Source organism: Lissotriton helveticus, chromosome 5_1 (assembly GCF_964261635.1).
Source record: "Lissotriton helveticus chromosome 5_1, aLisHel1.1, whole genome shotgun sequence".
Lineage (NCBI taxonomy): Eukaryota > Metazoa > Chordata > Amphibia > Caudata > Salamandridae > Lissotriton > Lissotriton helveticus.
This window is the reverse complement of record NC_136065.1, coordinates 1777999000-1778021658: the sequence shown is the minus strand read 5'-3', so window position 1 is coordinate 1778021658 and position 22659 is coordinate 1777999000. Positions and strand designations below refer to the sequence as shown.

General features: G+C 46.8%; 1 protein-coding gene across 7 annotated transcripts in view; it reads left to right on the top strand.

Annotated features, from left to right (window-relative positions):
- The window catches only part of MAP3K3 (mitogen-activated protein kinase kinase kinase 3), a 2022699-nt gene that overhangs the window by 5693 nt on the left and 1994347 nt on the right, over positions 1 to 22659 (top strand). The gene's annotated exons all lie outside the window — the stretch shown is intronic.

The window sequence follows — 22659 nt, the reverse complement described above, 5'->3', positions numbered from 1 at the left end:
TGAATGCAGGACAGCAAACGGTCCGCTAGAACTTTCTCCAGGACTTTAGATTCAAAGTTGATGAGAGATATTGGGCGATATCAGGTCGGGTCTTCTGGTGGGCTGCCGGGTTTCAAAAATAGTACTATTTCAGCTTGACGTCAGTCGAGGGGTAGTACCTGTTGCTCTAGGGCCTCATGAATCATGCCCAACAAGTGTGGGCCAGTGTAGTTGCATGGTAGCAAAGAAATTCCATAGGGAGCCCATTGGGCCCTGGGACCCGGCCTGGGTGCAAAGCACACAACGCAGCCAACAGCTCTTCAACCGTGATGGGGACATCAGTTGTTCTCGTATCTGATGAGAGAGTTGCTGGGGAGGAATATCCCACAGGAACTCCGCGATGCTGTCGCCCGAGATCAGCTCCTGTCTGGCGTACAGTGTAGAGAAGTGGCGAGCGAAGAAGTATATAGGTCACCATCCCTACTCCTAATAGCTGGGACCATGGCCGGGGCTTGTCGTGCCTGACAGTCTATGCAACCTTTTGCAGGATTTGTCCCCCACTGATAAATTCGATATTGGGATGCCAGCCATATTTCTTTCGCTTCCTCAGTAAGGTGGCGATTTAGCTGTTGTTGTGCTAGGGCTACATTACTTAGGATATTCTGGGTGGGCTCGTCTTGTATTGTGCCTCCAGGGAGGCGCACTGGGTCTCTAGGTCCACTCCCTGTGCGGAAGTTTGTTTCTCATGGGTCCTATAACTGATGTCCACTCCTCTAATGGTGGGTTTCAGAGTTTCCCATAGGGTCGCTTTGGAGTGAGCGGAGTCAGTGTTGAGCATCACATACTCTTGGATCGCTGCATGGAGGCGTTCCTGATATTCGGGGATATGCAGGCACCACGGAAACATCCTCTATCTGAGCGGGGCTGTTGAGCTCCCGAGAGGAGCTTCACAGAGACCGGGGAGTGATCTGACAACCCTCTCAGGAGGTGCCCGGCCTGGGAAAATCTACGAATATAATTCCGGGGAGTGAACAAATAGTCCAGGTGGGATACCGAGCCATGCACCACAGAGAGATCTGTAAATCCTAACTTGGCCGGATGATATTCTCTCCAAATATCAACCCAACCCAGCCGAAGGTCTCCGCCAGCTAGGACAATTTGTAAGGGCTAAGTGGGGCTGGAGCACCTGAGCTCGGTCTCCTGTCCAGTGGTGCCATAGTATCATTCCAGTCCCCACCCTTGAGGGACAGGCCATCAGGTAGGTCGCCCCACAGTCTAGTCAGGGTATCTGTAAACGTGGCCCGAGGGGCGGAGGAGCATACACACTACCAAATGTGATGGGCTCACCATAAAGTGTGCCCACCTGTCAGGAAGACATACCTGCCCCCGGGTTCCAGCCAATGTTGCTGGTGAAGAAAGGGAACACAACCATGGACTAGGATGGCAGTCCCACAGGAGCCCCTGGTGAAGCCTGCATGATCTACCTGGCGGAAACCGTATCGCTCCAGACAAGGGGTCTTAGTGCCGAGGAGATGTTTTCCTGCAGGAGCAAAATGTCGGCTCTGTACCATTTAGCTTGTCGTAAAATGGCCCCTTGCTTGACTTTATTAAGGAGTCCTCCTACGTTCAACGTTACCACCGTCAGTTCGTCTAGATAGGAGACCTGTGCTTGAGAAGCCATGGGTTTAGTCTAAATCTAAACGAGGTGATATGCCGAGCGGGGAATGAGGAAAGTGTCTGCATATGTAAACAACTAAAAACCGAACCACATTACCCCCCCATGACCCTCCACCCAATACTGCCAGAAACAAGGAGCATCTGTTGGGGTGAGGAGTAACCCAGGACCCCAACCCCAGATCCCAGAGACCCCCCCCAATGGATCCCACCCTCCCTGGAGAACATGAACTGCGGGGGTTAGTGACCTCACAGATCAACCACCGTGTAGTGCAACTACCCCAACCTAGAGCAAACATTCAGGAAGTGTCCAGCCTGCAAGCATATATAATCACACATCCAAAGCATCAGTGATTACAACTGTATCAGGTTGCTAGATCTGGGCTAGAAGAGCGACGGTCTGAACCAGAGCTATGACGTCGTTTGGACTTAGTCCTGCGTGGTCTGTTCCGCTGCGAGCCCATTGAGAAGTACGATTCCAGCGGAGAGTGTGGCTTCAAGTGGACCCTCTTGTTAGCCCAGACGAAGACTGTTTCAGGCGTATAAAAAAAATTTTTGGGGAGTTAAAGACCACTCAAAGTCTAGCAGGATATAATAGCATGTAGGAGATATTGAGGTTACGCAGCCGCCTCTTTGCAGCTGTGAAGGATTGCCTTTGCTGTTGCACCAGACGGGTGTCATCTGGGAAAATCATGATGGGTCTGGAGTCCTAAATTATCTTATCTTTGTTCAACCTGGCGTATTGCAGCACCGCATCCCTATCCGCATAATTTAGTACCTTGGCTATGACAGGTCGCAGGTTTTCTCCGCGTGGTGGATTCCTCTTGAGCGCCCGATGGGCCCTTTGGACCACAAAAGAGGATGCGAGTTCATCTGCTGGCACGAGGTCTGTAAGCCAGGAGATGAGGAAGTGGTTCATGGAGCCTCCCTCGCAGTCCTGTGGAAAGCCCACGAAGCGGTGGTTGTTGGGTCTCGCACGGCCCTTTGCATCTTCAGCGTGAGTGGAGAGTTCGTTAATAATCACAGTCCATTTGTTGACCTGATGTTGGAGGGTCTGCACGTTATGTTCCACTGATGTTACCCGTGTCTCCGTCTCGGTGATGCGGTCCACAGCCTTTCTCAGGTCCTGTCGCAGGAACGGGACTTTGGTGCCCACCGCCCTGATCTTGGCCTCCAATGTATCCCTGGCATTTGTAATGGCTGCCATCAGGGCCGCGTTATCAGGCACTGGGCCCAGTGGAGCACCCCCTCCGGAAGATGCAGTGAATTGGTCCAGGGTACTCTGCTTTGTGCCTCCTTTGTCCTGACCCATCGTACTGCTGCCGGGATGTTATGATGTGTGCTTCCAAGGCAATACTTGGCCAGATAAGGTGACCCTGCGCCACCGGGCACTCATCAGCCGTTGTAGGGCGCTGGGGACATACCGCGGCCGGCCCTCAGGTAATCCACCCACCTAGGCCGCAAGCCGCACCAGGACTAATCTGGCCGCTTACACATCCGTCAATGAGCAGCCAAGTAGGCCCCCTAGAGGGACCAGACTCGCCACCCACCAACACGCAGCAGAACCCTGACCCACCCTTGCGTACCAGGGCAGCGGCTCCTCCGACAGCACGAGGTCCAGGACCCTATGTCATCTCAATGGCTGCCTGCCTTCACATGAGTTCGACTCTCGGTAGGCCCGATCTCAGGATGTACACTAGAGCTGCAGGTCGGCAACAAACCAGAACGGGGGGCACCAGGCGCAGGGGGGACGGCGACGGGTGCTAGGCAAAGCCGAACAGTAAGGTGCCAATCGGAGGCCCCTGCGCCAAGGCCCACCACAATCCCAGAGAGCCCAGGTGTCCTGCGCCCACGTGACCAGGCTGCGGCAGCTACAGTGGCCCCCAAACTCCACAGGCTAGCGATGATAGGGGAAGAAGTTTCACAACGGGAGCCCACGCTTCGGGCCCGTCCCAAGACGGCAGAGGGGCCCGGGCGGTCCGTGCTCCACACGCAAAGTACTTATTTTAATGTAATTTCTTTTTTAAAGGCACTCCAATTTGAAAAATCAGACACATTTTTAGCTGAAGAAATATTTAGAATTGCGAACGTAGCTTAGGTCATACGATCCCTGGCTGTATCGCTGCCCTTTATACCACATTTCTGAGTACCAGGTTGCATGACCTCAATCACTTGGAGTATGCCATAAGCTGCACAGCCTTGGAAAATGACATGTAACACTGTAGTCTGCACTTGTTTTCACTGTACCCATTCTCATCAAGTGTGATTGATCCTCAACATGGAGGGCCAGTTGTCAGTGCATTTTGTTCCTTTGTACGTGGCGTGAGCTTATCGCTTCCCTTACAGATAGTCATTGTGCTCCTCTCCACAGCATGCCCAATGCACCATAAAGAGTAGGAGGTCACAACTACGCCCCATTCCTAGCCCCCCATTTACTGGCTGTCTGTGAAAACGCACTTCAGGCTTCGACACACTTCAGGCTTCATGCCTGCCAGCTTCGCTACGTGACGCATCACTTTTGTCTCCCCAACCCATACAGGGATCCTGCTGCGCTGGGCTCCTGCAGGCCATTCATTAACCCTCTTAAACACGGACTACAATATCCCGGCCAAGGTGGTGCTAGCCGATCATGTGGCACCATTAGTGCCGACATTGTTACACCCGGATCAGAACAGGGTTGTTTACACTTGTAATACCTTGCTGAATCTCCATAGATTCTTCAGGATTCTGGATCAGGCCACAATTGGGTTGCATGGTACTGGACCTGGAGAAGACCCTTCCTCTTTGACGTTGTGCATTCCTGTGGCCTTGAGTATCGATTTATTTGCATGGTTCAACTCCTTTATACTCTCCCATTGACACGAGTAAAGACTAGTGTCCTAATCTTTGAACCTATACCAATTACCAGAGGCACATGCCAGGGCTGTTCTCTCTCCCCCATAATATTCTCACTAGCCATCGAACCATTGCCTTTGGCACTGCAAGTTTGTAGTCACAACTGGGGATTCACACTGGGAGATGCACTGCACTATATATCCCTCTATGCCGATGACATTTTGCTACATCTAATGAACATTACAGTGACACCAGATATCGTAGCCTCCATTTTTAGGTCTCGCCTGGCGTTGCAGCACGCATGCGCTGCTCGCTCTGCGACGGCTTCTTGGGATCGATATGATTGCAGACGGGGACTTGAAGCCCCGCCCCTCTTTTCCATTGGCTCGCGTCATCGTTTAAGTTAAATGCTGGCGCGTGATTGGAAATTGTTTTTTTTTTTTGCTAACAGCCCTGTCCACTTTTAGGACAGCCCATCTGGACAGGCCGACGCCATGTTTGTCGTGACTTAGGAGGGTGAGCTGCTAGCCCTGTTTACGGGAAACTTTGGCTCCTTATTGGAAATCCTACCAGCTCATCCCTCCCCTTCCCCCCATCAAAAAGCAAACTCCTCAGAGTTGCACTGTTCATTGTTCATGCATCGTGGAGTTGCAGGAAGTGTCCCTTGCTTTTCTCTGCCCTCTGTGCTCGCACACACAGAGGTGGAAAGAATTCCAATGCTTGTTTATTTTACTTCTATTCCTCCCTTGACAACAAAATGCCAACAGCTTGTTCTTATTTCTCTGCCTCATTCATTTTGTCGCATAGACTCTGTGCCCCTCCTTTCTTTATTATCTCGCTATTATCTCTCTTGTCTTAGATCCATCTCTCCCTCCTATTCCATTCTCTCCCCTCTGCCTCTTGTCTAGGATCCCTTTAGTTTCTCAGGACTGTCATCACTGTACCACACCCGCATGGACCTTACTGCATTGTGCACCACCCAAGCCCGAGTCACCCTGCACCTTACTGTCTTTGGCACCCTCACTCTGCCCTCAGTATAGTATATTAAACTCCTTTAACATCAGCTCGCTAAGCAGCCCCCTCCACCAACCACACTGCATTTCACTCCGGCATACCACACTGCACCCGCTCTGCCAGCGCAACAGCAGCCCTGCTCGGTGAAGCCCGCTGCATGGATCACCATGCTGTTCTGGCACAGCCAACCCGAACACTACTGGCCAGCCCATGCCGAGCACTACCAGTGCCCCTCCAGCAGCATCTTCAGGTGAGCGCCGGCGTGGGGTGAAAAGGGCACGTTGGGGTGGAAGGTTACCGAGTGTCGTAGCTAGATGGATGGCTGGCACGGTGGTGGCTAGGACGCTGTATAGGGTGGGTGGGGCTACAGTGCCACTTTCCACTAAGCAGAGTAAGGGGACTAAAATTAGATCATATGTCAGAATATATAACCTGAGTTTTGGGCGCCCATGAGATTATGCCTGTCTGTGATTGCTGAACACTTTTGAGATTTCAATGTGATTGTTAAACTGTTATGAGGTTCGATGTCTGACATTGTTAGGCATCTCTGAGACACATCTCTCTCCATGACTGTTGAAAGTGTTTCATAAATGTCTCTTTTGCTCTCGAATGTTTCTTAGTCTGAGGGATGTTTAATCTAATGAGTCAAAGTGCTTTGTAATGTATAACCTGCCTACGGATATGGTATTATTCTATGTGTTTGCTCTGAAAAAATGTAAAGAAATTTCAGGGGTCAGAATTTGAAAACACGTACACCTTTAATCTGCGCGGAAACACGTTAACATCTTCCTGACCTGTGGTTAATGATCGCAGTCAGTATTTTTTTATAGCCCTCTTACACTCGTGCGTGGAGTAGGAAAGACACAGTTTCCATCTCTTCCATGTTGTACACCCACCGGGCCATGATGCCTCTATAGCGAAGGCCAAGAGCCGAATCAAGCTTACTTAAAATCATCAGCAGGGGAAGGGAGCTGGTGCGTGTCGAGGGGGGAGTGCCCCTCTGTCAGATCTAAACCCTTCATGGGCTCTTACTAGGAGGTCTTTGGATCAGCTCAGCGCTCTTGCTTTCACTGTCTTGTCTCCCCTCCATCCCACTCTGTCTGCTCTCCCCCCCTCCTTCCTTCAGTCACGGGGCTGCAGGTTACGCCTACCCCCGAGCGAAGCCAGGTGGTCGGAGATAAAGGGATGTGTAGTTTATGATGCCTTTGCCATAAAGCTCAGTACTGGAATGTGTATTTATCTTTTATCTGCTACAGCCTCCTTCCTTCCCTGGTCTACATACACTACTGCGTTCTCCAAAGCCAGCCTTCCCAGCCTCAAACTTCATGTCACAATAAGTATTTTCCCCAAAGCCTTATAATCGCTCGCATCCGGACCGATCCCCCCCCCCCCCGCTATGTGGAGTTCATCTTCAGAGACCACATGCAGCGAAAGCTAGATGAGGGAGACATCAGTGTAGTCATTGAGTGAGTGTTTGAGGGCCTGTGTAACCTGTGGAGGGGGGACGTACCCGACAAATCTGCAGTGTGAGAGGTGGGACCTGTGCAGTAATCAGAAAATGCAATTGCCAAAGGAGGAGTGAACAGTTTGGAACGAAACCGGCCTCCAGCAGAAGTTACGTAGTACTAGGGAATTTTCGAAAATAAAATACGTTTCATTCAAAATAACGCTAAGCTCCTCCACGCTTTCTTCCTTCTCCCTATTTGCTCTCCCCCGTCCCTTTCTTCTGCCTCATGGTATTCTACTCCTCACTATAGTTCATTAACCCTCATGCTATTCTTCTAATCATTCTCCTTCCCTAATCCTAAACACTGCTCTTTTCCTACTAATGCTATGATTTAAACTACTACACAGCTAACAAATACAATTCTAGCAACATAGACCCACAACCTATCACAAACATACACAAAATAATACAAAGCTATAATATAATACCATTAGCAAAGCAAATGGCTTTCACTTAAACAAAGGCGAGACCTATTGCATATCCAATGCTTGTTGATAAAGGTGTTGTTTTTCTATTACCAAAAATATTCACCGAATGCGCCAGCGCTCTCATTACTGGGGATATCACATGGAGGGCTGATTACATCAGTAGCTGAACTGACCTATTGGCATGCCTCTGGACTCCATACACTCGGAGGTATGCTTATTGGGTTTACGCCTACATGATAAACAAGCATTGGCATAGCCAATAGGTCTCGCTTTTGGGACCTTATAAGTATTTAGTTATGCAGCACAATATTCTTGGTGCAACAACATCGACAAAAAAGCGAGACATAGTGGCTATGCCAATGCTTGTTAAAGCTTGACATTCCCACGGGACCACAAGACAAGCCGCCGACGGGCTCACACACCTCAAGTTGTGAGACAGATGAGCTTAAAGTTCATTCTACCACACACCTTTGTTACGGCCATCTCAACCACAGAAACATGAGATCCTTGGTTATCTCATGCACTTTTAAATTCTCTGTTCGCTGTATTACCTATGAAGCTGATCGATTAATTGCGACTCTAGGTAACAAAGTCATTGTACAGATGTGAACTACAGAACCAAAGTCAGTCGTACAAACACTTCTATGGCTTCAGGTACTGTTGTGCGCGGGGGGTTATTATTCCACTGTCCTCTCTTGTAGAACAAACACCCTGCCTCACTACAATATACCCGATTCAGAGGCATGTCAGTTTTAGCAATTCTTCTATTAGACACTACATGTTCTTTGCATTACAAAATTGGCACAGTTCAGATATTGTCACAGATGCATGATGCTCATCCTGATAAAAAAAATAAAAGTTTCGAAAACGAGCTCTGTGAAAGGTGGGAATGTCAAAGCCGCAAGAATGTTGCAACTACTCACATCTGTAGATGGAAGGTCTGTGAACTCGAAACTTGATCACTGCTGTTTGCACTTTTTCTTTTTGCTAATTCAAAGGTATGACCAACTCCATGCTGAATCCCTTTTCAGTTATACAAGCATATAATCATATTCAGACCAGACCAAAAACGTTATGTGCCACAGGCTCAACTTTTGGGAGTCCACGCAAAGCATGACATTCTACTACAATCCAGTTACCAAAGGCTCATATCAGCACAACGTAAACACAAATTTGACTGCACCCGGTAGGAAAGCAAGTTTCAGAGCCAAACGTGTATAAAGTGATGCAGAAACAGTAGCTGAAACTTCAAACCAATAAATGAATCATATTTAGAAACATATATAGTGACTACTGTATTTACCATGTCTCCAGGGGTCTTTTGGTTCCACAGCACCAAAAACAAAGTCGTCGTCTGAGGGGAAAGTTACCCGCTTTGGCGCATTCTTGTTTTTACCATTTTCATCTTCGGCTGCTGGGGACAAAAGAGCAGACCCTTGCCCCGGCATTTCTTTTCCCTTGGCTGGTCGAAACAGATCCAGGAAGGGCATTGGTTTCAAGGTTTAGATTATATCCATGTTCTTGTCTCCCTGTGCCACCAGGATCTGATCCAGAAATACTCATTCCAGACTTGTCTGAGCCTAAATCAAATGAGTAGGTAGCATCCACACACTGGTTCAAGGAGTGCTCTCCAGGGTGAGGACAGGGCACTCCCAGTATGAGGCGAGATGGATGGTGCACGTGGAAGAAACCTCAATGTGGTTGGGGAAGATGGGCAGTGGTACAATCCAAACACAGTTACAGGATGCCAAGGTTAGAGCTACAAAAATCATAGGTATATATTAATGGTTGGAGAATGGAGCACTGGGTAATGTGACGTTGGGGGGAGGGTTGAGCTAGTGCAAAAATTATGTAGGCGTGTAGTGTTGGAATTAAAGCAAAGTATTGGAAACTAGTAAAGTCAAATTGGGGGAAGGGAGGTAGAAGAGACTGTAACCAGTGGGCAGATGTGTGCAGTGAGTAAGTCGCAGGACAGTAACGGGTACTCTTGACTAGTGAGTACTTTGAGAGTCGAAGACTGGTGGTTAGTAGGATGGCAGGCCCTAGACGCGAAGGCAGGTGCACGTCCCAGCCTTTGGTAACTAGGGCTAGTAGCAGGTGTCTTTGGCTTGAGACATTTCTTCCCGAGAGGCCGTCCGGCAGCCTGTAAGCGTGACTGCCCTATATTACCCGCCTTCTATGCCGTGATTTGAGCAGCAGCTCACCGGTACTCTTTATCGGTGTACACCACAAACTGGGTTGTAGATAAGGAGGGGGCCTGCGTCTCCTCGACAGGGGTAGCGGCATCCGGCATCCTCCAAAGCCTGCTCTGCTCGAAGCCACAACACAACGTGTGACGAATCTGCCAATAGTATTTGTGAAGTTGTTTAGAAGACAGTAAAATCGTAAAAAGGTAAACATAGTCTTCGTGTGAGACTTGGCCTCCATCTTGAAACAGAGACTTTGTAGTTCTTTGTATAAGAAAACAATACCCAACTCAGAAAAGAAAAACTGAATAGAAACCAAATGACCCGTTATGTGATAAAAAAGGATGTCAGTCTTTCTGTGGCCTAAAACTTGTCCTAATTTTTTAGGGTTTACAGTTGAGGATTACAGACTAATTTTATTACAATTTGATCAAGTATAAGAGTGAACATTTTGTTACGTCCGTACATTGTAAACAGGCGCACGCTGAAGGGGAAAAAAATAAGTCAATCAATCAATCATTTGTAAAGCGCACTACATACCCACGGGGGTCTCAAGGTGCTGGGGGGGGGGCAGCTACTGATCGAACAGCCAGGTCTTGAGTATCCTCCTGAAGGTCAGCAGGTCTTGGGTCTGTCGTAGGCTCAGTGGGAGGGTGTTCCATGTCTTGGCGGCGAGGTGGGAGAAGGATCTCCCACCGGTGGTGGTTCTTCAGATGCGCTGGACGGTGGCGAGTGAGAGGTCGACGGAGCATAGCTGGCGGTTGGGGATGTTGAAGGAGAGCCGTCTGTTGAGGTAGGCTGGGCCGGTCTTGTGGAGTGCCTTGTGTGCGTGGGTGAGGAGCTTGAAGGCTATCCTCTTGTTGATGGGGGGCCAGAGCAGGTTTCTCAGGTGGGGGGTGATGTGGCCGTGGCGTGGTACTTCGAGGATCAGTCGTGCCGAGGCGTTTTGGATGTGTTGTAGTCGTTTGATGAGCTTGGTAGGGGCTCCCGCGTAGAGGGCGTTTCCATAGTCGAGTCTGCTGCTGACGAGGGCCTGGGTGACTGTCTTTCTTGTATCTGTCGGAATCAATCTGTAGATCATGCGGAGGGTGTTGAAGCTGGAGGAGGAGACGGCGTTGACTTGCTTGGTCATTGAGAGTGTTGAGTCAAGGATGACTCCCAGGTTGCATGCATGGTCGGTGGGTGTCGGAGCTGCCCCCAGTGCCGTCGGCCACCAGGAGTCGTCCCAGGCTGAAGGGTTGGAGCTGAGGATGAGGACCTCCGTCTTGTCCGTGTTCAGCTTCAGATGGCTGGTCTTCATCCAGTCAGCGAGGGCCTTTACTCCTTCATGGATGCTGGCTTTGGCTATGATGGGGTCCTTGGTGAGGGAGAGGATCAGCTGAGTGTCGTCGGCGTAGGAGATTATGTTGAGGTTGTGCTGTCGGGCTACGTGTGCGAGCGGGGCCATGTAAATGTTGAACAGCGTTGGGCTGAGGGAGGATCCCTGGGGTATGCCGCAGATGATCTCGGAGGCTTTGGAACGGAATGGGGGAGGAGGACGCACTGGGTGGGAGAGGTGGGGGGAGTGCACGCGCGCGCACGCTAAACATCAAAAGGAAATGGCCTTGCGGCAAGAAATAAACAAGTGGGAGAGGTGGGGGAGTGCACGCGCGCTAAGCGAAAGTCAGATGGCAGCTGTGCTCGTCCCGGCAAAAGTAGCACTTTTAAAAGCCAGCTACTAAATGTCTCGCCAGACCAGCTCATGTGCTGCCTCTAGCGAGACCTAAAAACACAGAGCCACAGACAGATTTCTCGACCTACGTCATTTACTGGCAAATACGTCTCGATTCACTTAAATGGAAATCTCCCACACAACCCACATCCAAGGCATGGGTGTTTGGTGACTGCCTGGGCCCAGGCAGAAAGTATCGGCTTACACAGAGAAGAGGCATTGGGACTACGCTAATACCCCTTACCCAGCACCTGGGACACTACGCAGACAGCCGCTGTGCCACTCACAGTGATCCTCTCACCTAATATCTGCAGGCCTCGGAGATCACACTGCTCCACACACTAACCTTACTAAGCACCCACTCTTGCTGAGTGAGCCATGACCTTCCCAGGTATTTTCATCCTAGTCGTCATGTCATGAAATAGAGCTTAGAGAACCGTTTATGGTTACACAGGCTAGGTGCGACATAGTTCACAGTTAACATGTTTATTCACTCTGAAAATTCAATAGTACTTAAACATGCCTGCTTACGTAATGTGGAAGAGTCCAAATCACACGTGTTGCAGAACTGTTCCATAAATGAAGTCATGTACTCTATCCTTATTATGCAACTGCCCATCATATCTCGGTCGTTATCCACAAGCAAACTGTTTTTTATTTTTATTTATTTATTTGATTTGTAAAGCGCTACAGCTACCCAAAAGGGTTTCCCGGCGCTGGTAGAGAGATTGAGTGCAGAAAAGAAGGAGGGAGATGAATAGCCAGGTCAGGTTTACTGGTTGAACAGCCAAGTTTTCAGAGATCTACGGAAAGTAGCGAGATTAGTTTCAATGCGCAATTCCAGGGGGAGTGAATTCCATAACCTAGGACCTAGGTAGGAAAAGGACCTGCCGCCCATTCTGGAAAGCCGGACTTTAGGCACGTTGAAAAGGCCCTGAGAAGAGGATCTGAGATGCCGACTGGGAAGATAAACATGGACTAGGGATTTTAGGTATCTTGGGGCAGAACCAAATTTTATCTTATGCATGAAACAGAGAGTTTTGAATTTTACTCTGCTCTCAATTTTAAGCCAATGCAAAGTTTTTACGTGTTCCGACATGTGTTCTCTTCTATGGCACTTGCGCAATAGACGGGCCGCAGCATATTGTACACGCTGCAGTCGTTTCATTACAGCTTGGGTTGCTCCTAGGTAAAGGACATTCCCGTAGTCAAGCCTAGAAGTTATTAGGGAGTTAACTACAGATTTCTTAGTGTCTTCGGGGATCATCCATATGATCTTACGGAGCCATCTCAGGATTACAAAACACATGGCAGTAAGTTTTCCAACTTGAGGCTGCATCGTAAGTCCTTTATCAATAGTTATACCTAGGTTCCGAACTTGGTCACATGGGATGGGAAGAGGGCCCATGCTGGATGGCCAGTGGGAGGCATTCCATAGATCATGGTTGGGGCCAAAGATTAAAACCTCTGTTTTTTCTCCGTTAAGTTTCAACAGATTGGTCCGCATCCAGGTTGCGATTTTGGCAAGGCCAGATTTCAGGGGCGAAGGTAAGTCCTTGTTTGTGCTGGACAGAGAGAAAATTATTTGCGAATCGTCAGCGTAACTAAACATAGTTAGGCCTTCATTTTCCGCAATACGGGCAAGAGGGGCAACATATAAGTTAAAAAGCAGGGGGCTAAGCACCGAGCCCTGAGGGACACCATAAGGGGACTGGTAGACACCAGAGGTGCCTATATTAGAATTAATTTGAAAAGAGCGCTGGTCTAAATAAGAGGTTAGCCACTCAAGAGCAATTCCCCGTATGCCAACATCAAAAAGGGAGTTAAGCAAGATACTGTGCGAAATGGTATCAAATGCTGCACTGAGATCAAGAAGTATCAGTGCAGCCGTGAGTCCCTTATCAACTAAGCTCCGCAGATGTTCTACGACCCCCAACAAGGTAGTCTCGGTTGAGTAACCGGGTCGAAAGCCCGACTGAGAGGAGTGAAAGATGTCATTTGTCTCTAAGTAGTGTGCCAGATGGTGATAGACGTGTTTTTCCAAAATTTTGGAAAATACGGATAACAGAGAGATCGGACGAAAGTTACCCAGAACTTTAGGGTCAGCCGTAGGTTTCTTCAATAGAGGTGTAACCTTAGCATGTTTCCATGATATAGGGACAGTGGCAGAGACAAGGGACTGGTTTAAAATTTTACAAATTAAAAACAAATGCCTAGTGTCAAGTTTCTTGAGTATAGACACAGGGAGAGGATCTACCGGGGAGCCAGATTTTAGTGTCCTAACAATTTCTTGTAAATTTTGGCTCGTAATCTCAGGCCAGCAAATTAGAGGGAGATATGTTGGCGTAGATTGTATTTGCTGATTATTATTGGCAGTATTATTAAATTCTTCCGCTTGCTGCTTAGAGATATCATCATAGATTCTTTCAATTTTGTTTGTAAAAAACTGAGCCAATTCGTCACATTGAGCATTATTCAAAGAAGGGGGATCAGCAGTAGACTTAGATCCTGCTAATTCTTTAATTAGATTGAATAATGTCTTCGATTTGTTTGATGCGTGTTTAATGTACAATGCCGCTATCCATATCACTTGTTTGTGTTACTATCTTAAAACGTTCTCTATCATTATGCAAAATGTATGTAAACAAAGGAGAAACGTCAAAATGTTAATAAACAGATTTAAACAAAACATGAGGTCACATGCTCCATGCTATGTGACCAACATTGTAGACTATACAAGGATTAATCATTCTGTATAGAACAGTGTACCAGGTACCCAATACTTTCACTCAATGTGTTCCAAATGCACAGCTCAGGTTATCAGTTGCAACTTATCTATTTCCCTGCGGAGATGTTGTACTCTTTTCACAGCTCTGAGTACCAGTGAGAATCCCTCAGTTATGATGCAGCAGCTACCCCATTATGCAGGGCCCCAGTTAGCGGATATTGCGTTACTGTGGAGTCTATGTAATGCCAGACTGCAACTAAGTGACATCCCGATTAGACCCAAGTAGCTAAATGTTGCATCCATGTATTCACAATTGCCCTTTACCCTGCTTTGTGCTTCATTTAGTACCCTACTATATGCCAAATGTCTGGGGTCTTTCAGGGTTCCCTGTTTTTCCATCTTTTATTGAAAATGTATGCTAGATCTCTAGTAGAACTGCTTCACTATTCTGGCATTCGGTTCCACTTCTAAGGTGACGTATTGCAGATTTAGGTGGTGTCTAGGATCAGAGGGAAACTAGATTATTTTTGCATTGACGAGGCTTGAGGTCCTGCTGTGTAGATGGTACTTCATAGTCTCAAAACAAATGGGCTTTCAATATTTATCTTGAAAGATGTGTTGAAAACCCATTTGTACAAGTTGGTACCCCAATGTTTTTCTGCTCTGTGTTGACTATAAATGTTCAGATCAAATTTGGAAACTTCTTTGATGCAGAACCAAGTTTGGCTCCACGGTTTGATGCCCTTGTAAAATAGTGAACTGTCTTTCTGCTATTTGAGAACTTTAAAGAAGGTTTTACTGTTTTTGCCCAATGGAACTTCAATATGGTGGTGGACGCCTTAATAAACTTCAAGGCATGAATGTGGTAACACACCATATGCTGGTCTTCCTCTGTACCAGATAACTAGACTCCAGAAAGTGCCCAATGCATTAGGAAAACTTATTCTAGTCTGTTTTTTTCCCTTTTTTAGGTCGAAGCCTGCTAGCAGCGCATGCTCTGTAGTAGGCAAAGAGATATTGTCAGGAGGGGTTTTCAATACGGCATGAAACCACGCCCCTTTTTTCCATTGGCAGGCCGCTCGAAACGGAGGCCTGCCATTGGAAAAAGCTCCTGTTTTGCAGATTTGTCTGCTCTGGATACCGCCTCTCGAGGACTCAATGACCTGCCTTACGGTATCACGACAATATTTCTTGAAATATTGCCTTGGCTGCCATGAGGCAGGTCAGGGAGTCCTGGAGGGGCGGGATTCAGTATCCTGTTTCCGCCCCGTACTTTTTTGTTTTTTTTGCGTTTGTGGCGTCATTTCTTTGGGAGTCCTCGGAGATGGAGGTTGTGGGGGTGAGGCGGTGCTGGTCAGTAAACGGTGCTTGTTTTTTTTGGATCCATTTCACGAGGCGGTGCACGTTGCATAGGTAGGCTGCTGCGCTTTAGTGGAGCGCATTCCCTGTGTTACTCCGAGCTCTACTCAGCGCGCCTCCCTGAGGGTCACAGCTACAACTTCGCAAACAAACCGAATTGTGAATTGTTTCCACTTTTAGAGCTCTGAAAGTGGGTTTCCCGAATTCAAAACTTGTTAAGGACTTGTGCCCTGCTCTGCCATCATGTGAAGCCCCCTCCCTACCTGAAGACCTGACCTGTTGTGCGCCCTCTATCCCCACGTGAAGCCCCGCCCCCACCCGGGAGCATGACCAGGTCTGTTGTTCACCCTCTACCCCCATGTGAAGCCCCCACCAGAGAGTAATGCCTTGACTGCAACAAGTGCATCGGCCTCTAAGGAGAAGGGGTGAGGGTCTATTGCCCCCTGCTACGAGGAGTATTTACATATCTTTGGCGAAGATACTGCGGTGAGTGGCCAATGAACAGACGTCCTTCCGGTGTCACCAAGAGAGTGTGTGTAGTATTCACACAAACAGGAGACCCGCCTCTTCCCACAGCTATGTGTCAGTGCATCAGGCAAACTCACTGGGCATCTCAGTGGGCGGAGGATTCACTGCAGAGGTCGCTGTACACTGTCGGGAATCCGCCCGGCAGGGCCTGCTCGGCGCGTTATCCTCCCGAGGTAGTTACCCTTAACAGTGAGTGTCTTTATTATTCCTCCTGGTAGTCACGGCGAAGAGAGAGTCCGGTCTGGTGTGGATCGCGTCACACCATCAGTCAATTACAAAACGTTTTTATTTGCTAATGAAAGACATGGGCACACCCTCGTGCACACACAAACCAAAGGTGACATCCCTGCATTGTACCGAGGCAGGGAAAATAGCATAATCGAAATATACCGTGGATATTAGTATTACAATAACTCCGCGCCTGTGAGTGTCGTCTGTAACCTGGAGCTGGTCTTTCCAGCAGCGCAGGCATCAAGAAAGGCTGACAGATTCCATATTGTGGGCGCATATTGAGCAGTGTCGTAGTGCACTCAATTTAAACTTCTTTTGAAGTGAGGGTGAGGTGTAGGGATAGTTCAAGGCCCAAAGTGTGGTGTTAGCATGTGTGTAAAATTAGGAGTTACAATGATGGTTAGGTCTTTACAACCTAATTCACAAAGGCGCTTAAGCTGTGTAAAAGGTGCACATTGGACGTGGTTTGAGAGCAAATACACGTTTTGTGTTAAAAAAACAAAACTACTGGATATTTACACCTGTAAACCGATTTACACACACATAACAACACAAAGGAATGAATCCGGTCCCTTGGACACCTGAAAGCGTGGAAACGTCGGTAACCGCACACTCACTTGTGAACTCGGGCGTATTCACAACCTTTCTCGTGGCATACTCCAGCCTTAGGAGAGTTGGTGATTTACTTCTGTCAGCGGGAGGAGTAAATCTCCATCCACCTTTGGGAGGCGGCTCCTTTAACATCGATAGGGGAGTAGGTTCTGGGGGTTCTCCATGAGCAGAACTATTTCCCCCCTCTGTCCATGTAGAGGGTTAGAAACACAAATGTGCAAACACCATCCTGCTGAACACTTACGCATGAGTAACTTCAGGCCTAACACTTTCACACAGGTGTAACTGCTTACGCACCAGAGTCCTCCTGGAATTCTTTGAAATAACTAAAGTATGTGATTGTACTCAAAACGTACGTGTAAATTTGTACAGAGGTAGGTGCATCCGTTACTCCGGCCCACCCTGGAGTGTGAGCACAAGAGGGGTCGGAGCTTTACGCAGGCTTTGGACCCGGCTGGTTCCGATGATTTTCGAAGGTGTGCAGAGTTCAGGGGTCGTGTCCGGATGTCATATTCAGGCCTCCATTTTCTTGTTGGGTTTAGAGGTTAGGATTCTAGCTAGACTTACCATTCTTGGGTCTGGGATGGGAGAGGAGTTGGCCTAAGGGCTAGGGCGCTTGACTTCGTACATGGGGAACTGGGTTTGAGTCTCGGCAGTGATGCTGAACATCCTGTGATTCTGGGCAAATCACTTAATCTCCCCGTGCCTAGAAATGAATGTGTCCTCATGTAATGCAACTGGTGCTATGTAAAGTGCTCTGATATCCGATCCAGGTCAAGTTCGCGCTATATAAAACTCTCATTAAAAACAAGCATTTTCAATGCAATAGGTCTCGCAATTGCGAGAGTTTAACCTATTGGCATTGTAAATGGCAATGCCTTTTATTTAACGTTTTAAAAACCGACACATAAATAAAAGACATTGCCATTTACAATGCCAATGGCTCAAACTCTAACAACTGCGAGACCTATTGCATTGCAAATGCTTGTTAATTTTAGGAGCATTAATTGATTTAGTGTTTCAAATTAGTGCGCTTTCTCGTGTTTTAATGTTTTTATAATCTCAGTCCAAGTATCATCAGCATAAGATTGTGAACTGTGCTCCACCCACACCTTAGGATCTATGAAACACTTTGCTTCGGTTAATTGTGGCCACTGTAGTGCACATCTGGCCCTGCTGCTAGTGTTTTTGAAATGAATTAATATTCTGGGTGTCCTTCAGCTACAGCGACGGGCCAGAAGGTAGATAAATGTTAGCTGACTGTTTTTTTTAAAATCAAGATGTGGGCAATAGGAAATTTATTTTCATCTGTATGTTTGGAAAGTGAAGGAGGAGGGCTAACATCTCTCATCTTGACTTAATTTGAGCTTCACTCAGTTGTGCCTGCCGTGGTGCCTATCTGGCTCCACCCCAAGTGTTTATGAATTTACTTGACATTCCAACAATAACCAATTGATACAATATTTGCCCTGGGTTCAGTAACAGTATGCTGTCCATCGTAAAGTGCTCCAACACCTCTCTAGGGCTAGTAAGTGGTATATAAATGCAATTACTTTATAATACAATATAGGAAATAAGGACCGATGCCACAGGTTCAGGCGTTTATCTTAATTAGACTGTGAAGCCTCTTGAGTGAGGATGACTTGCTACGTAAGTGATGTCTGTAAACTACAAAGTATGTACTTCCTCATTGCAGCACTAAATAATTCTTATGGTACTATTTGGGAAACAGCTCACATTTTTCTGTCACAGATTTATCACATGCTAGATTACACTCCCTTCTGTTCTGATTTGCAAAGGAGCAGCTGCAGCCTTGTGCTATATTTTTCTAACTGTGGCTTTGGTTCTCCAAATGCATTTGTTCTTGCAAATATGTTCCTCGAGCTTTTAACACTCTATGAAGTTTAAAGTGGTGAGAGGGCTTACTCCTTCAGGAATAGCCTCTCTTCCAATTGACTCACGCTTACTTTTCACATCTACTGTTTAACAATAATTTACTCAAGCAATATGATCACAGATCGTGAATACACATAGGGCCAGATGTAGGTGAGGGACATTTACCGACTCATAAATACCGAATTTTACCGATTCGGTATTTATGAATCGGTAAATATGAAGGAGGGAGATGTAGCAAAATTTGAAAATAGAAATACTGAATCGGTAACATTCGGTATTTCCCGATTCGGTAAATACCGAATGTTGCACGGGTGCAGGGGGTGTCACTTTGACACCCTCTAGCACCCGAAGTAAAGGCATGTGTGACATGTGGCACACATACATGCGGCGTGCTACGACTCACGACTACGTAGGAGCACTGAAGGTGAACTATGTGTCGGTGTGTGTGGAGTGGTTATGTGTGAGTGGTGAGGTGAAAAAGTGATGGTTAAAAGATACCTGGCTCGTTGGGAAAAAACAAAATCTCTTTATTAAGTCCTCGGCTGGTATCATTAAAAAAGTGCAGGTGAGGTTGTTTTTACTGATTATGGTATATCAACCTCGAAAGTGCGTCGACATGTTTCGGAGTCGAAGACTCCTTCTTCAGGACGAGGATGTGCACTGGTTATCCTCACCTTACTCACATGTATAAGTAGATGTTAAAGCGTGCTCTACAAAAAATAAATAATGGTGAAATGTACCTATCTGTATTCTAAGGAAAGTTCGTTGCGCCCAATTGGCGTTAATCAGAACCTGTGAATGAACAAAAATTCACATAAAACATAATATCTTATTAGGACAAATGTTTAGAAAAAACTGTGTTGATACACAGGAGGGTAACGGCGAACCAAAAATAAGGTCCAGGAACCCTGTAAAAAATGGAAAAAAGAAAACATGGACAAACATGTAGACAAGGACACACATTAATTATTACTGAAGGTCGCCATTGGATTCCATAGGGTGAAAGAATCGGAATGAGAATCACACGTATTCAATATATACATTGCTTACTTATAGATCAAGACTAAGTAGCCTCTTGAGCCAAAAGCGTGGTATTGGGGGTCCTTTTTCTGCTCAATGTAGCAACCTGTGGGATGTTAAAGGAACTGAGTTTTAGGATCTCAGATATTAATTCGCAATAGAGATACAGATAATCAAACTCTGCACCACCACACTTACGGTTACAGCACGGCCAGGTAGGCTGTCATCCCCTCAACGCGGCTCCGACGATGTGTCGGTTCGTTCTAAACAAACATCCTTTTATAGTGCCTGAGGATGTTCTAATTGGCACCTAATTGAAAGCGGAATCGGCCCAAAAAAAGACATAGTCCTTAAGTTATGATCCGGTTCTGCGTGCATACGATGGGTGTGTCTGATTAGAAAGGGCATGCGCGAAGAAATGACTTTGTTCGTGAGCGCATGCGCGAAGCGGTAGTGTCTGCAACTCGCGTAAGCGTTCCAAGAGAGTTTGTAGACGCTCGCGCTTGCGTCGGTGAGAAGACCCCGATCCGAGATTGATTCTCGGGCTATTCCTCAATAAATGAGAAATACATACAGAGCCCAGAGACCTCGGGGATAAAGGTTACTCAGACAAATGAGAAAATGAAAAGTAATGTGGAGTAAGCAAAGTCTCTGATGACCTGACTCAGATAAAAAGAGAGGGGTTTAATGGGAGTTAGTCGAGGTCAGATTCAATATTCTCAGGGTAAAGCCTTTATGCTGTTTATCAGGGATTGTGTGACAGTAATTATGGGTTATTATCGCAGTTGGCTCCATGGAATGGAGTCATTTAATCCGGTGGTGTCTGTGCCCAGACGGAGCACCCACCTTTGTTCCTTTTCAAAAAAGCCCAAGTCTGAAGGCAGTTGTTCAATCACAGTCCAGTGTATTTCATTTAGACAATGTTGTGCCTCCAGGAAATGTGCTGCCATTTTTGTAGTTAGTTTCTTACATCTTACATTGCTTTTGTGCTCGTTTATTCTCGTTTTTACAGCGCGTGTTGTCATACCCACGTATTCCTTGCCACATGGGCAAGTGATGAGGTAGACAACATTCCTGCTGTTGCAATTTGTAAATGCTTGTTGTTCCCATTTGGTGCCATTTTGAAAAGTGAGAGTCAGGCTCTTCTCAGTCAGGTGGCAACTATTACAATTACCACATGGATGGTGTCCATGAAGCCCTCGTAATCTGGTTTGTTGAATCACATTGGTACGGGGTCTGGTATGCACCAGGATGTCTTTCAAATTTCTTCCTCTCCTGTGAGCGAATAAAGGTTTCTCTAGATCTAGAGTACCACTCGTCAGAATCCGCCAATGTTTATTTACCAGCTTTGAGATCTGGTTGGAAACTGAGCTGTACGTTGTTACACAGACTGTTCTGTTTTCTGTCTTTTCTTTCTGAGTGTTATCTTCCAAGAGTGCTTCCCGGTTGTTATTACGATCCCTTTTCATTGCTTGTTTTAACACTCTATCCGGATACCTTCTCTGTTTCAGTTTTACACTCAGGTCTTGGGCTTGGGATTTGTATTTACCCACGTCGCTACAATTGCGGCGTAAGCGTAGGAACTGACCGTATGGTAAATTTTCTCTTAGGTGACGTGGATGGTAACTGTCGTACCTAAGGAGGCAATTCCTAGCTGTGGATTTAAAATGTGTTTTGGTTTTTAGGTACCCTGCCTCATGGTAGATGTTCAAATCCAGAAACACCATTGATTCATTGGACATTTGGTGGGTAAATTTCAGAAAGGCGTTTTGGTTGTTTATCCAAAGCATGAAATCTGCAACCGATTGATCATTCCCTTCCCAGATGACCAAGACGTCATCAATATAACGCCGCCAGGTATGGATTTTGCTCCTGAATGGATTGCTGGGATGGAGAATCTTGGTAGCTTCCAGGTGGTGTACATATAGACCCGCTAAGCTCGGCGCGAATGTGCTTCTCATACTCGTTCCGTGACGTTGCAGGTACAGGGTGCCCTCATACTCAAAAAAGTTCTTGGTGAGTGCTATGGAAATACACTCCATTACTACTCCTCGTGGAGTGTGATAATTCCATTGATTGGTATGCAGCACCTCCTCAATGATTAGGAGGGTTTCGTCATGTGGGAGACTGGTGTAAAGGCTCTCCACATCGAGGCTCAGCAATATTTGAGAGTCTGGGTTGAACGGTTGATCTTGTAATAGCTGGAGAACTGCTTTTGTGTCCCTAAGGTATGTGTCCGTTGCCTGAACCAAAGGCCGTAGGAAGGCATCAGCGAATTTTGATAATGGTTCTAGTATAGATGAAATACCGGACACAATGGGGCAACCAGGTGGATTTTGTAGGTTTTTATGAACCTTAGGTATTGTGTAAAAATAGGGTTTTCGAGGGTTTTTTTGTGTCAGAAAATCAGACAATTTTTCCGAGAGCCAGTTATGGGCAAGGGCTTCTTCAATCATTGCACCTATTTGTATGCGTAAGGATTCTGTGGGATCCTCTTCAAGAATCTGGTAGTTTCTCCTATCCGAAAGGAGTCTTCTACACTCCTGGTCGTATGCAGTGGTTGTCTGAATTACCACTGCACCGCCTTTGTCTGCTGGTTTTATGATGAGTTGTTTGTTTAGTGAGAGTTCTCTAATTGCCTCGTTTTCCTGTCTGCTCATGTTCTGAAATACTCTTTGGTTGGTGTTCATTTTACCTAGTTCGAGCATAACGGCCTTCTCAAAAGCCAGGACTTCAACTGGAAGTTGGTTGTCCAATGGCGTGAAAGATGACTTTGGCCTTAAGCCCGTGTCAGATGGTTCCTGGGTAGGTTCCTGATTGTAAAAAAATGCTTTCAACTTGATGGTTCTTACAAAGTCCTGAATCTCTTTGTGTAAGCGAAAAGTATCTGGTTTGTTAGTGGGGACATATCCTAAACCTTTATTGAGTACTTGGTTCTGCATGTCTGTTAA